The sequence below is a fragment of the Bombina bombina genome, chromosome 8 (assembly GCF_027579735.1).
Source record: "Bombina bombina isolate aBomBom1 chromosome 8, aBomBom1.pri, whole genome shotgun sequence".
In the NCBI taxonomy this organism is placed as follows: Eukaryota; Metazoa; Chordata; class Amphibia; order Anura; family Bombinatoridae; genus Bombina; species Bombina bombina.
In genome coordinates this window covers 16878515-16893258 of record NC_069506.1, presented here as the reverse complement: position 1 = coordinate 16893258, position 14744 = coordinate 16878515, and the positions used below count along the sequence as shown (strand labels likewise).

The following is a 14744-nucleotide window of genomic DNA, read 5'->3' as shown; positions in this document are numbered from 1 at the left end:
TATGTAATGTGTAAATACAAATTGCAATAATGCATATATAAAATATAACCTATATAGATATACTTCAAGGTGCAAAAATTATAAAAGAAATATATATTTGTTAAATAAAAATCCAATAGAAATGTGTGTTTTTGAAAACACACAGGGTTTAGCAGGCTGCTCTGCTCAGGGTAATGGCCGTCCACTTCAGAACAGATCGGAAGAATAGGGAGAAGGCGCCATCATAGCGCGATTCTGCAAATAAATACTGGATATACAGTATAGTGTGACACAAATGCAAAGCCTTGCAAAAGTATTCATCCCCCTTGACTTTTTACATATTTTGTTACATTACAGCCTTAAGTTCAATGTTTTATTAATCTGAATTTTATGTGCTGAATCAGAACACAATAGTCTAAGTTGGTGAAGTGAAATGAGAAAAATATATACATAAAATTATTTTTTAGAAATAGAAAACAGAAAATTGTCATGTGCGTATGTATTCACCCCCTTTGTTATGAAGCCCATAAAAAGCTCTGGTGCAACCAATTACCTTCAGAAGTCACATAATTAGTGAAATGATGTCCACCTGTGTGCAATCTAAGTGTCATATGATCTGTCATTACATATACACACCTTTTTTGAAAGGCCCCAGAGGCTGCAACACCTAAGCAAGAGGCACCATTAAACAAACACTGCCATGAAGAACAAGGAACTCTACAAACAAGTAAGGGACAATTTTGTTGAGAAGTACAAGTCAGGGTTAGCTTATAAAAAAATATCCAAATCTTTGATGATCCCCAGGAGCACCATCAAATCTATCATAACTAAATGGAAAGAACATGGCACAACAGCAAACCTGCCAAGAGACGGCCGCCCACCAAAACTGACGGACCAGGCAAGGAGGGCATTAATCAGAGAGGCAGCACAGAGATCTAGGGTAACCCTGGAGGAGCTGCAGAGTTCCACAGCAGAGACTGGAGTATCTGTACATAGGGTGACAATAGGCCGTATGCTCCATAGAGTTGGGCTTTATGGCAGAGTGGCCAGAAGAAAGCCATTACTTTCAGCAAAAAACAAAATGGCACGTTTTGAGTTTGCGAAAGGCATGTGGGAGACTCCCAAAATGTATGGAGGAAGGTGCTCTGGTCTGATGAGACTAAAATTTAACTTTTTGGCCAACAAAGAAAACGCCATGTCTGGCGCAAAAACAACACATCAAATCACCCAAAGAACACCATCCCCACAGTGAAACATGGTGGTGGCAGCATCATGCTGTGGGGATGTTTTTCATTTCAGCAGCTGGGACTGAGAAACTGGTCAGAGTTGAGGGAAAGATGGATGGTGCTAAATACAGGGATATTCTTGAGCAAAACCTGTACCACTCTGTGCATGATTTGAGGCTAGGATGGAGGTTCACCTTCCAGCAGGACAATGACCCCAAACACACTGCTAAAGCAACACTTGAGTGGTTTAAGGGGAAACATGTAAATGTGTTGGAATGGCCTAGTCAAAGACCAGACCTCAATCTAATAGAATATCTGTGGTTAGACTTAAAGATTGCTGTTCACAAGCGCAAACCATCCAACTTGAAGGAGCTGGAGCAGTTTTGCAAGGAGGGCAAAAATCCCAGTGGTAAGATGTGGCAAGCTCATAGAGATTTTTCCAAAGCGACTTGGAGGTGTGATTGCCGCAAAAGGTGGCTCTACAAAGTATTAACTTTAGGGGGGTGAATAGTTATGCACATTGACTTTTTCTGTTATTTTATCCTATTTGTTGTTTGCTTCACAATAAAATAAAAAACATCTTCAAAGTTGTGGGCATGTTCTGTAAATTAAATGATGCAAATCCTCAAACAATCCATGTTAATTCCAGGTTGTGAGGCAACAAAACACGAAAAATGCCAAGGGGGGGTGAATACTTTTGCAAGGCATTGTACACTCACATGTATTCAAGCACTGTAATGTAGTGCAGACTAGGCAGATTGGATCCTCTGAGTTGTCCGGTGAACTCTCTCCAGGTATATATGACAGGAACAACTGCAAGGGGTCTGTTTTACTCTGAGGTGTGCTCTATAAATATAAGAGACAATCCCCTCATAGCATAATACTGTATGAGTAAAACTATTTTGCTAATAGGTGGATAAATTACACTCACTTGTGGTCTAGCACTGTAATGTAGTGCAGACTAGGCAGGCCAGAGCCTCTGAGCTGTCTGGCAAGCTCTCCTCCACGATCAAGTGAAACCAGGTGTATGACCAGGTGTATGGTGTATCTTTCAGCTTGCTTGCAGAGTTCAGGGTGTGGTTAACAACCACAACAAAGGTTTGTTATTGTGACTAAAAAAGTAGGATAAAAAATAGCAAGTAACTTAGGAAAACTTAAAAACAAGTGTTTATTAAACACATAGATAAAATACAGGGACGCGTTTCTTAGTAATGTTACTGTTTCCTCAGGATCCTTTTGTTTAATTTGCCCACCTACTGTATGAGGCAAGTAACACAAAAGGAGAAAAAATGTAGAATTGGAGAAAATGGTTTTGGGAATAATGCAATAGTAAACATCCTAACATGATTATTGCTGCCCTAGGCAAAGGTATAGTTGCCTATATATAACGTACACCCTTGATATCACCCAATTTTTGTTTCTAATTTCAGTAAAAGTTATGACTCTATAGTGTTTCATAATTATCTCTTTCCTCAGAAACAGGATCACTGGCTATGTCTGTATCATTAATCATTTACTAAGTTCGTTTGAAGGGTCAGTGCTGATATCCCATCAAAGTTACCAAATTCCCACAGCAGACAAGGAACAGCTACGCATTCCCAAAAAGATCCTGCCCTTTCCCTCTCACCAGACCCCTGTCAGACTGAACACCAAAGAGGTAAGTGTCCCTGCCTTGGATTTACCACACACCAGAAGCAAAGTGAAGGCAACCATGGAATTGAGGCCCAGAGCTGAGTGAGATCTGGGATCAGAGTTCTGCAATGCTTGTGCCACATAACCAGGTCAGTAAATGTTTGCTCACAAAAAAAAAAATGGTAGCAAAATTATTTCAGAAAACGTAGCACTGAATATTATTGCTGACCAATCTACCTATATTGGGTGATATTAGAAAGACCTATGCTAAATAATTATAAACTAGAGTCATCTTGTGAGAGAGATTTAAATACCATTGCTGTCAGATTATATAACATCTATTGTTCGCTTAATCATCAGTAACAAAAGGGTTAAACATATAATTTGACAGTAGATAAGTCTAACCATAAGTATTTTGTTACTGATGAGGAATAAACTTATTTCCTTAATATTAATGTAAAAAAAAATCCAGGCAATTGGGCAGATTTTATTATTTGTTTCTTACCACAGAATTATTTACACAAATCCTCTTATGCTTTAGTAAATAATTTTCAACTAGAATAGATTATACCCATTGCAATACAATAATCAGATATTTATAGGACTTCTCATTCATATTTATTTTTGTTTTATTGTGTCACATTGTATTAAAATATTTTTTAGTAGAAATCAAAATAAACCTCCTATTTGCATTAAAGTTAAAAAATATATACTTTGTAAGGTTATGATTTTTCAGTTATTAAACATTGTTTTTGAAACTATAATCAAACTAAATATTTAAATAATATTTTTAATTGGCTTAATGTCTCTGAATCTCTTAAATTAAATTTAAGTCTGTACAATTTTTTTTTTGTTTTTTTTTACCAACTATTCTAATTGTTATTGCTATTATTAAAGCATTTAGTAACCATTACTATAGTATGAATTTATTTTATTAAATACAAAATATAAAGTGAAACCTATGTAATAAAAGGTCACTTTAGACACTTGAGATTTAAAAGTAAACTTACATGATTCAGTGTGTAAAATTGTAAAGAAAAAGCTTGCCAATTTTACTTTTATTATCAAGTGTATCTTGTTCTCTTGGCATCCATTGTTGAATATCTAGATACGCTCAGGAGTGTGCATGTAACCATCTCGAGGACTATATGTATCACAGGATATGCTATGAGGCATAACACTTGTGTTTTGCAGTGATTTTGATACTCTACATTACTGACCCTTGGTCTGGGTGACAGAACAGACAGCGTGCTGAATATTTGTTCTTTTTAACTGTGTACAGAAACTGGGACATTGTAGAATTTCTACCTTATAAGAAATCTCATTTTGTTTTGCTAAAAGTATTAAAGGGATATGAAACAATGCTCCTTTTGTAAAAAAAAAAAAATGTGAAATCAAAGTAAAGATTAAAAGATACAGATTGTGTAAAAAAAAAACAACAACCAAAAAAACCTTGTTTTCTTTGACAATGAGCACTTACAACTTCTCAGTGTAGCCACTCCGGCAGGGAAATAAGGGAGCTGACATGCTGAAACTTAAGTTACATTCTGTCCTCTTCTGAGCATGGGCAAGAGACTGACTTCCAGTTATTGTTCAGTGAATGCTAGAGAAAGTCAGCTCAAGTTGCTCTAGAATATTTGACATCTAGCTATGTATGTCTTCCAGTAGAGACCACAGGACCTTGTGGTGCTGGGGCAGGAAGTATTGGATTGGACTCTGCTCAAAAACAGTTAAGATAAAGGGGAAAAAAGGTAAAATATTTTAAAAATAAAATTAATACATACCAGGGATTTCTATTATGCATAACACACTGCACAATGAAACAGACCCACGCAAAATAATTACTCTCTCCTAGATAAGCTTCAGAAAAGGATACTTTGTGAATAGGTTTATAAGTATAGCATAATTACAAATATTGTTTCCTACACTGCTGCCATTTAGTGCTCACGACACGTGTACGCTCTTGAGCATATTTAGATATGCTTTAAACAAAGGATACCATGAGAACAAATAACTGAAGTAAAATAAAAATAGTTTTTTTTTCTTTAATTGTATGCTTTATCTTAATCATGAACAATTATTGTGTTACTTTTACGTTAATTTGAAGGGACTGTGTACACAATCATGCAGCTGATAGGATGTCATTGTATTCAAAGATGCTGCAGCAACACCCTTTAAAAGAATTTGGGCTCTATCTCCCTACAGCCCACTGGGAGGCCGATTTCTACTGCTGCCTCTTATTTTTATTACTTTTCTATTGCCGATACTGCAGTATTGAAACATTTCAGAATATTTATTTATTTTACTTGGCAGAAACCTCTATTTCAAATGACAAAATTAAGGTAAAGGAGCTATTTGTAAAGAATTTAATACACACCAGCAGGTAAAATGGATCACAGAAAATGCCTTAAAGGACTACTTAACAGTAGAATAACACAACCAGTTTGAGTTTTATATAAGTAGTAGATTTCTTTGTAACACATTTTAATGTTAGTTCTTTTTTTACTCCCACTGCATCATGTGACAGCCATCAGCCAATCACAAAATCCATATAGTATATTCTGTGAGTCTTGCACATGCTCAGTAGGAGATGGTGACTCAGAAAGTGTAAATATAAAAAGACTGTGCACATTTATCTAATGGAAGTGAATTGGAAAGTTGTGTGTTTATCTTAATAATGAAAGTTTCATTTTGACTTGAGTCCCTTTATACAGAGGAGAATTTTACTGTATACTGTCCCTTTAAAAACTATGCAAACCTAGCAACATTTGTTTCTACAATAAACTACTGCTGTGCACATAAAATCATAAGGGGAATTTTTAAATAATGAAGTTATGTTTTTTTATCAGGATACTATACTACAATGCAGACCATATATGCGAGTAAAAGACAGTACAATCATTACATTGGATTGTTCAATGTTAAAACATATTTTTAGTAACTTTGGTTTGCACAAACATATTCTTGGCAGTTTTCTATTCTGATAGTATTTGAAGATTGTAAGAGGCCTATTTATTAATGTGCGAGCGGACATGATACGAAGTAATGTATCATGTGCGCTGCACATCGATAAATGCAGACAGCATACGCTGTCGGCATTTATCATTGCACCAGCAGTTCTTGTGAAATGCTGGTGCAATGCCACCCCCTGAAGATTTGCGGCCAATCGGCCACTAGCAAGGGGTTTCAATCAACCCGATCGTATTCGATCGGGTTGATTTCTGTCCGCGGCCTCAGAGCAGGCGGACAAGTTATGGAACAGCGGTCTTTAGACCGCAGCTTCATCATTTCTATTATTAAATTTTCTTAATTCTCTTGGTATCTTTATTTGAAATGCAAGAATGTAAGTTTAGATGCCAGCCCATTTTTGGTGAACAACCTGGGTTGTCCTTGCTGATTGGTGGATACATTCATCCACCAATGAAAAAGTGCTGTCCAGAGTTCTGAATAAAAAAAGCTTAGATGCCTTTTTTTCAAATAAAGATAGCAAGAGAATGAAGAAAAATTGATAATAGGAGTAAATTAGAAAGTTGCTTAAAATTTTGGTTAAAATTTTGGTTCAATGTCCCTTTAACATTGAAAGCAAACAAAACACTAGTCTTTTTGAAATGTGGCAGGCGAATATCATTTAGTGTTTATAAGGTTGTATTTTGTTATTGCTCAGGTAGATGGGTTTAAAAAGTATATTAAAGGGACACTGAACCCAAATTTTTTCTTTCGTGATTCAGATAGAGCATGCAATTTTAAGCAACTTTCTAATTTACTCCTATTATCAAATTTTCTTCATTCTCTTAGCATTTTTATTTGAACTGCAAGAAAGAAAGTTTAGATGCCGGCCCATTTTTGGTGAACAACCTGGGTTGTCCTTGCTGATTAGTGGATAAATTCATCCACTAATAAAAAGTGCTGTCCAGAGTTCTGAACGAAAAAAAAGCTTAGATGCCTTCTTTTTTAAATAAAGATAGCAAGAGAACGAAGAAAAATTGATAATAGGAGTAAATTAGAAAGTTTCTTAAAATTGCATGCTCTATCTGAATCACAAAATAAAATTTTTGGGTTCAGTGTCCCTTTAAGACATGCATTTCAATCCAACGAAAGATAGAAATCCTTTATTAATCCCACAACGTGGGTAAGGGGACAACATTTCGGGCCACTTATTGGCCCTTAGTCATGTATAGTCAGCTGACAACTAAGGACCAATAAGTGGCCCGGAATAATGTCCCCTTACCATGTTGTGGGATTAATAAAGGATTTCTATTTTAGCAAGTCTGACATAACTAAGGGCCAATAAGTGGCCCAAAACGTTGTCCTCTTACCCATGTTTTGTGATTAATAAAGAAATTTAATTTTTCTAAGCGAGACTGGACTCCATTTCTATGAATTGAATTGTATGTAGGAGTTGGCAAACCCTGGGCCCCGTGCTTCTGAATGGTGGGTGCTTTTCCCCTGAAGCATATAATTGCAGCATCAGCATTTGGCAGCAAAGGATTGTGGTAATCATAGTCCCAGATATTGGTCTGTATGGTGCTGTAGACCATAAATACTTGCTGTGGTATCCTGTTATTAATTGCAGACTATGGGGTCAATTTATCAAGCCCCGTATGCTGCCTTATGCAGCTGTTTCTGTGTGTGCCATGGGGCTCGCCGGAAACGGGAGTCTTAAGACCACTGCTCCTTAGCTCGTCCTCCACCTCTGAGGCGGAGGACAGTAATCAGCCCGATCGGATACGATCGGGTTGATTGACACGCCCTGCAGGGGGCGGCATTTCACAAGCTGTCGGCATTTATCGATGTGTGGCGGACATGAACCGCTATAGCATAAAAAGTATAAAACACTCACACACACATACAGATACATACACAAATAGACACACAGCACACACTCTACACACATATTGCAAACTGCACAAAACACTCACACATACAGAAACAAAAATACATACATACATACATTCACACATACTGCACACTGCACAAAACACTCACACACACAAATACAGATACAAACATACATACATTCACACATATTGCAAACTGCACCAAACACTCACACACACAAACACAAATACAGATACAAACAAACATACATACATTCACACATATTGCATACTGCACAAAACGCAAACACACACATACAGATACAAACATATACACACATAGCACATACTCTACACACACATTGCACACTGCACAAAGCGCACACATACAGATATATACATACACACACAAATACAGATATAAACATACATACATTCACACATATTGCAAACTGCCCCAAACACTCACACACACACAAATACAGATACAAACAAACAAACATACATACATTCACACATATTGCATACTGCACAAAACGCAAACACACACATACAGATACAAACATATACACACATAGCACATACTCTGCACACACATTGCACACTGCACAAAGCGCACACATACAGATACATACATACATACACACACAAATACACACATAGCACACTGCACAAAACTCACAGAAATCAGGTGAGCAAACACATACATTTTTTTTTTACAATAAAAAACTGTAAATTCAATGCCTAAAAATATTTTTAAGTGCTCTTGAGAACAATGGAAAAAGTTTGTCAAAATGCATTATTCCGTTTCATTTGAACTGTGCTGCTTTGTACATTAAAGCAAAAAAGTATGTTATCTTCCTTTTTAAAGTATTTATACACAGTATACATTAAAGTAATATTCTACACTAATTTGCTTCTGTTATTGAATTTATTTATTAAAAATGAAAAAGCATACCTAGTTGAAATGAGGAGCGTGCACCTATCAGAGCCCTAAATTGCATCATTTTTGCAACAATGCTTTTAACAATGTTATACATTGTTGCAAAACTACTGCTATGTAGTGCAAAGTAAATTTGATAACAAATGCAAATACTGAAAAACAACTTAAATGTACTCCTGTCTGAATATTTAAAGAGAATATATATATATATATATATATATATATATATATATATATATATATATATATAAAAAACAAGTTGTTTGTTTTGCAACTTATTTTCACTCTAATATTTGTAATTAAATGTTGAAGTATTAATTATAAAATGAGAACAAACTGATACTAAACTTACTAGCGCACATCAGAGAACAAAGGGGAATGTTAGGGACTGAAAATTCCCTCCCAATTAGTAGCAGTTTAAAGGGACAGTCTAGGCCAAAATAAACTTTCATGATTCAGATAGAGCATGTAATTTTAAACAATTTTCCAATTTACTTTTATCACCAATTTAGTTTTGTTCTTTTGGTATTCTTAGTTGAAAGCTTAACCTAGGAGGTTCATATGCTAATTTCTTAGACCTTGAAGGCCACCTCTTTTCAGAATGCATTTTAACAGTTTTTCACCACTAGAGGGTGTTAGTTCACGTATATATAGATAACACTGTGCTAGTGCACGTGAAGTTATCTGGGAGCAGGCACTGATTGGCTAGACTGCAAGTCTGTCAAAAGAACTGAAATAAAGGGGCAGTTTGCATAGGCTTAGATACAAGATAATCACAGAGGTTAAAAGTATATTAATATAACTGTGTTGGTTATGCAAAACTGGGGAATGGGGAATAAAAAGATTATCTATCTTTTAAAACAATAAAAAGTCTGGTGTAGACTGTCCCTTTAAATCAGGACCATAGACTGAGAGACATCAATAGGTGTAGAACTTGGACATATGATAACACCCTGCTAAAACACGACCAAGATCACAATGACATACTGCGCTCCATAACAGAATTCTGGACAATCAACACTGACTCAACCACAAACCCAACATACTCATGGGCAGCCCATAAGGCAGTGATGAGGGGATTGTTAATCCAACTTAAAGCTAAAACTAATAAAAAATACAGAGCCCACACAGAACAGCTTCACAAACATATTGAAGACTTAGAGCGACAACATAAACTAACTAAAAACCCAGGGACATTGCAAATCCTCCAAGACAAAAAACATTCTTTAGCAGCAATATTAAACTTACAAGCAGTGAGAGCAACTCAGTGGCTCAAGGCACATTACTTCATATTTGCAAACAAACCCGACAGATATATGGCACACAAAATCAGGGAGAGATATAGAGCATCAGCCATACTTTCGGTGGAGACAGAGAAGGGGGACTTGACCTCCCATCCCCAAGAAATAGTTAACACATTTGCAAATTTCTATAGTAGGCTATATGACGGGGAAAAGGTGATACATAACACGGAAACCATAACTCAAACAAGGGAATTCTTAGATGACTGTGAACTGGTCTCACTCACGGCAGAGCAAAGGGATACCCTCAATACACCAATATCTACCACAGAGATTCTAAAAGCCATTAAATACCTAAAACCAGGGAAAGCAGCTGGCCCCGACGGGTTCCCGGGGGAATATTATAAACTTTTCAAAGGTACACTAACTCCCCATCTGACTAAATTTTGTAACTTTGTCATGGAGGGCAATCCTATTCCTCAGGAGTTATTAGATGCAAAAATAGTAGTGATCCCCAAACCAGATAAGGACCATAAGAAATGCAAAAATTACCGCCCTATCTCTTTAATTAACCAGGATCTTAAGATTTTTACTAAGGTCTTGGCTAATCGCCTTAAACCAATCATGCCACATTTGGTCCACCCTGACCAAGTGGGGTTCTTTCAAAACAGAGAGGCCCCGGACAACATAAGACGAGTAATCAACTTGATCCATCATTTAGAGAGCACACAAGCGCCTTCTCTGATCCTTTCACTGGATGCGGAGAAGGCGTTCGATAGAATAGATTGGCAATACATGCTTATGGTAATGAAAAAAATGGGTTTTGCAGACACATTTATGACTGCTCTACAGGCAATATACTCAAATCCGCGCGCTCAGGTGACTGTGGGAGGATATAAATCTAGTCTATTCCCTATACTTAATGGGACAAGACAGGGGTGTCCTCTGTCACCCCTACTATTCGCTCTTTGTATTGAGCCGCTGGCGGCCAAAATTAGAATTCATCCGGATATATCTGGAATCCGGATAGCCCAATCCGAATACAAAATCTCTCTATTTGCGGACGACATACTACTCACCATTACTAAACCGCTTATATCACTCCCCAACTTAAACAAGACATTAACCGAGTTTTCACGTATATCGGGATATAAAATAAACATGGAAAAAAGCGAACTTCTCCCAGTGGCCATCCCACCTCACACAAGGAAAATAATCGAACTCAATTTTGAATTTCGGTGGGTCTCCAAAACACTCAAATACTTAGCCATTAATCTCCCAACCCAGATACAACACCTATACAAATATAATTACCCCCCACTACTCAACCAGTTTAAAAAAGACCTAATGAAGTGGCGAACATGTGGTTTCTCGTGGATGGGGAGAGTAGCATTAGTCAAAATGAACATACTACCGCGCATCCTATATCTTTTCAGAGCCCTTCCCATTAAACTGGTCAAACCAGATATCATTAACATACAGACTGATCTAATGGCTTTCATAAGAGGACCGAAATCAGCCAGAATTGCGAAACAGGTGATTTGCAGAAGCAGAGCTGCGGAGGGAGTGGGTGCTCCGGACCTTCTAGAATACTATAGGGCCGCTAGACTAGCACAGGACACTTGCCTTATGAGGAGATCAGAGGAGGCCACCTGGGTGTCTTTAGAGATGAGATTGGGAGGATGGGAGGAGAGAGACTCAATCCTATGGGACATACATCCTAATCAACCAGCTAAAACACATACCCAAGTATACACCTCAGACCTGACCATAAAGATTTGGAGACAGACACTTAGGAGAACAGACCTATTTCCTGAGTACTCTTTACTGACTCCAATTAGATGTCTTTTGACAGATGACTCTCGAAAGATAACGGCCAAATGGGAAAACAAGGGATTGTATAGGGTGGCGGATATAGTGCAGCGGGGACAAGTGATGCCCTTCACACAAATACAAGAAAAACTTACACCCATAAAACTCCACTGGTACCTCTATCTCCAGTTGCGCTAATCTCTACATACCTTTCTTAAAAAAACAAAAACTGAACAATTTACGGTGCTAGAGAGATGTGGAGCAAGCTTGACTAGGACAAAGCATAACATATCGAGGATATATATAACATTACAGACACCTCCGGACAGGACCAAGTCCTCGGTAATCAGGGCATGGGAGAAGGATTTGAACATACTTAAAAGTGTGCAAGAATGGGAGCAAATAATTCTAGGGGCTGATAAAGGGTTAATTAGCATGGACCTAAAAGAAAACGTTATGAAGACCATATTCAGATGGTATCTTACTCCAGTGAGAACAGCCCATATGCAGCTGAATGGGAGTAACTTATGTTACAGAGGATGTGGTGAGCTAGGGTCATATAGGCATATGTGGTGGGACTGTGGGGAGATACAAAAGATTTGGCGGAGACTCTCCACTCTTCTTAGCCAACTGCTGGAGGAAGAGTTTACTCTTACGATTCAACAGGCACTATTGCACGAACACATAGATAAATTCCATAAACACATAAACACGTTAATCAGAATACTATGCACAGTAACAAGGGTCTGCATAGCGAAGTATTGGAAGGTGGGCCCCCCCCCATGGTCAGAAATACACAACAAAATCTCTTACACTTACATCATGCATGAACACGCAAGGAACATCTTAAACAACAGAGCCTCATTTCTGAAAATATGGTATTATTGGATCAGTAACTCGTCCACTCCCAGAAGGGAAATTATGGCTCAACAGGAGTCCTGAACACTGAACAGACGCCATCTCTGGGAGTTCGGGAGGTCCGCTGGGAGTGGGGATAATGTCTGTCCCCCTCCGTCCCCTTCCCTTTCCTTTCCTCCCCCCCCCCCCCCTCGCTCTCTCGAGGGCTGGGGGTTAACTGATCATTATAAGCATTATGAACCCTTTGGTAATCACTAGGTTTTCTGTATTAAGAGGTTCACGAATGAAGATAACTATGAAACAGTATTCTCAGACACAGCCAACTGTAGCAAAGGGTAAGAGTCTTGATTTAGTTTATAGGATCCTGTACCCTCAGCACTGTGCCCCCGGGAAATATGAAGTATCTTTAAAAAATATGGGAGGCACTGGGGATATACTGGACATATTGGGTCTGTTATCTGTGAGTGTTATCAAACTTATTCCTAAAATGTTTACTGTATTGTATATGATCAGAGATTCCTGTTATAACAAAATAAAAAATATTTAAAAATAAATCAGGACCATAGAAGGATATTTTAGCCAGTGCCTGTGCCTAGTGCAGCATGATTTAGTAGTGGCAGCACATTTTAGCCTGTGCCTAGGGCAGCATGATTTAGTAGTGGCAGCACATTTTAGCCTGTGCCTAGGGCAGCATGATTTAGTAGTGGCAGCACGTTTTGATGGGCAGTTCTAGGAGTTGTGGCATTACCACTCCTAGGATGTTTTATTTATTCTTTTTATTTATTTAATCTATTAATTTCTTATTGCAAACCTATGGGCCTCTATTTAACAAAGTCTGGCGGACCTGATCCGACAGTGCTGATCAGGTCCGCCAGACTTCGCTGAATGCGGAGAGCAAAACGCTCTCCGTATTCAGCATTGCACCAGCAGCTTACAAGAGCTGCTAGTGCAACGCCGCCCCCTGCAGACTCGTGGCCAATTGGCCGCCAGCAGGGAGGTGTCAATCAACCCGAACTTACTCGATCGGGTTGATTTCCGGTGATGTCTGTCCGCCTGCTCAGAGCAGACGGACAGGTTATGGAGTAGCGGTCTTTTGGAGCTTGATAGATAGGCCCCATTATCTCGGGTTGTCCAGTGGTGGTGACTGTGTCTCTGGCCTCCAGTTGTGAGAAATATATGATGCAAAAAATGAGCTACAATTTTTGGAATGGGTGTTAAGGGGGCAAGAGATTTATCAGTGCCTAGGGGAAATAAGCTTCTCAGGGACCCATAGTATTTTCAGGAGAGTCTACTTGATTTATTTGTATTGTTCCCCAGCTTTGCACAACCAACATTGTTATATTAATTCAGTTTATAACCTCCAACCAATAAATCTCTACCTGTTTCTAAGACCCGGCAGTCATGTGTGTTATATATATATATATATATATATATATAACATTATGCTCACTCCCGTGGAGTTATTTATGAGTCAGCACTGATTGGCTAAAACACAAGTCTGTCAAAAAAATTAGATAAGGGGGCAGTCTGCAGAGGCTTAGATACAAGGTAATCACCGAGGTAAGTAGTGTATTAATATAACTGTGTTGTTTGTGCAAAACTAGGGAATGGGTAATAAAGGGATTATCTATCTTTTTAAATGATAAAAATTATCATGTAGACTGTCCCTTTAACCCCTTAATGACCAGCGCCATACCGTGTACTACGTTGGTCGTTATGCCCCTAAGGACCAGCGGCGTACCCTATACGTCACTGCAGTCCTGGGCTTCTCTCTGCTGCGATCTCGCTAAAAATAGCAAGATCACGCTACTTCTGCATGCCCCACGAGTGGGGCACTGCAGAAATAGATTTGCAGAGTTACCGATGCAGAGAGGGCAATGAGGAGGATCCTATGTGGGATCCGTTGAGGGAAAAGGATCTGGGAGGGAGAGGGTATTGAGGGGGGGTGCAGCTACACTACAGAAAAAAATCAGTATTTTACATTTTTTTTTTATTTGATCGTGGTGAAATGGTGGCATGAAATATACCAAAATGGACCTAGATCAATACTTTGGGTTGTCTACTAAAACAAAAAATATAGTTTTGATAGGTAAATATAAAAGAATTTCTGTTTAAATGTAGTGATGCTAAAAATGCTCTGGTCTTTTGGGGAAGTTTTTGTCTGAAGTGTGAGGTCCTTAAGGGGTTAAAGGGACATGAAACCCTTTTGTGATGGAACATGCAATTTTAAATACCT

The 14744-nt window shown here is 38.2% G+C and overlaps 1 protein-coding gene across 1 annotated transcript in view; it reads left to right on the top strand.

Moving 5' to 3' along the window:
- The first annotated feature begins 2757 nt into the window (after positions 1–2757).
- Positions 2758–14744, top strand: part of LOC128638277 (serine protease hepsin) — an 81973-nt gene continuing 69986 nt past the window's right edge. Inside the window, exon 1 of the mRNA XM_053690144.1 lies at positions 2758–2986. The gene's annotated coding sequence lies outside the window, so the exon portion shown is untranslated. The remainder of the gene's footprint in view (positions 2987–14744) is intronic.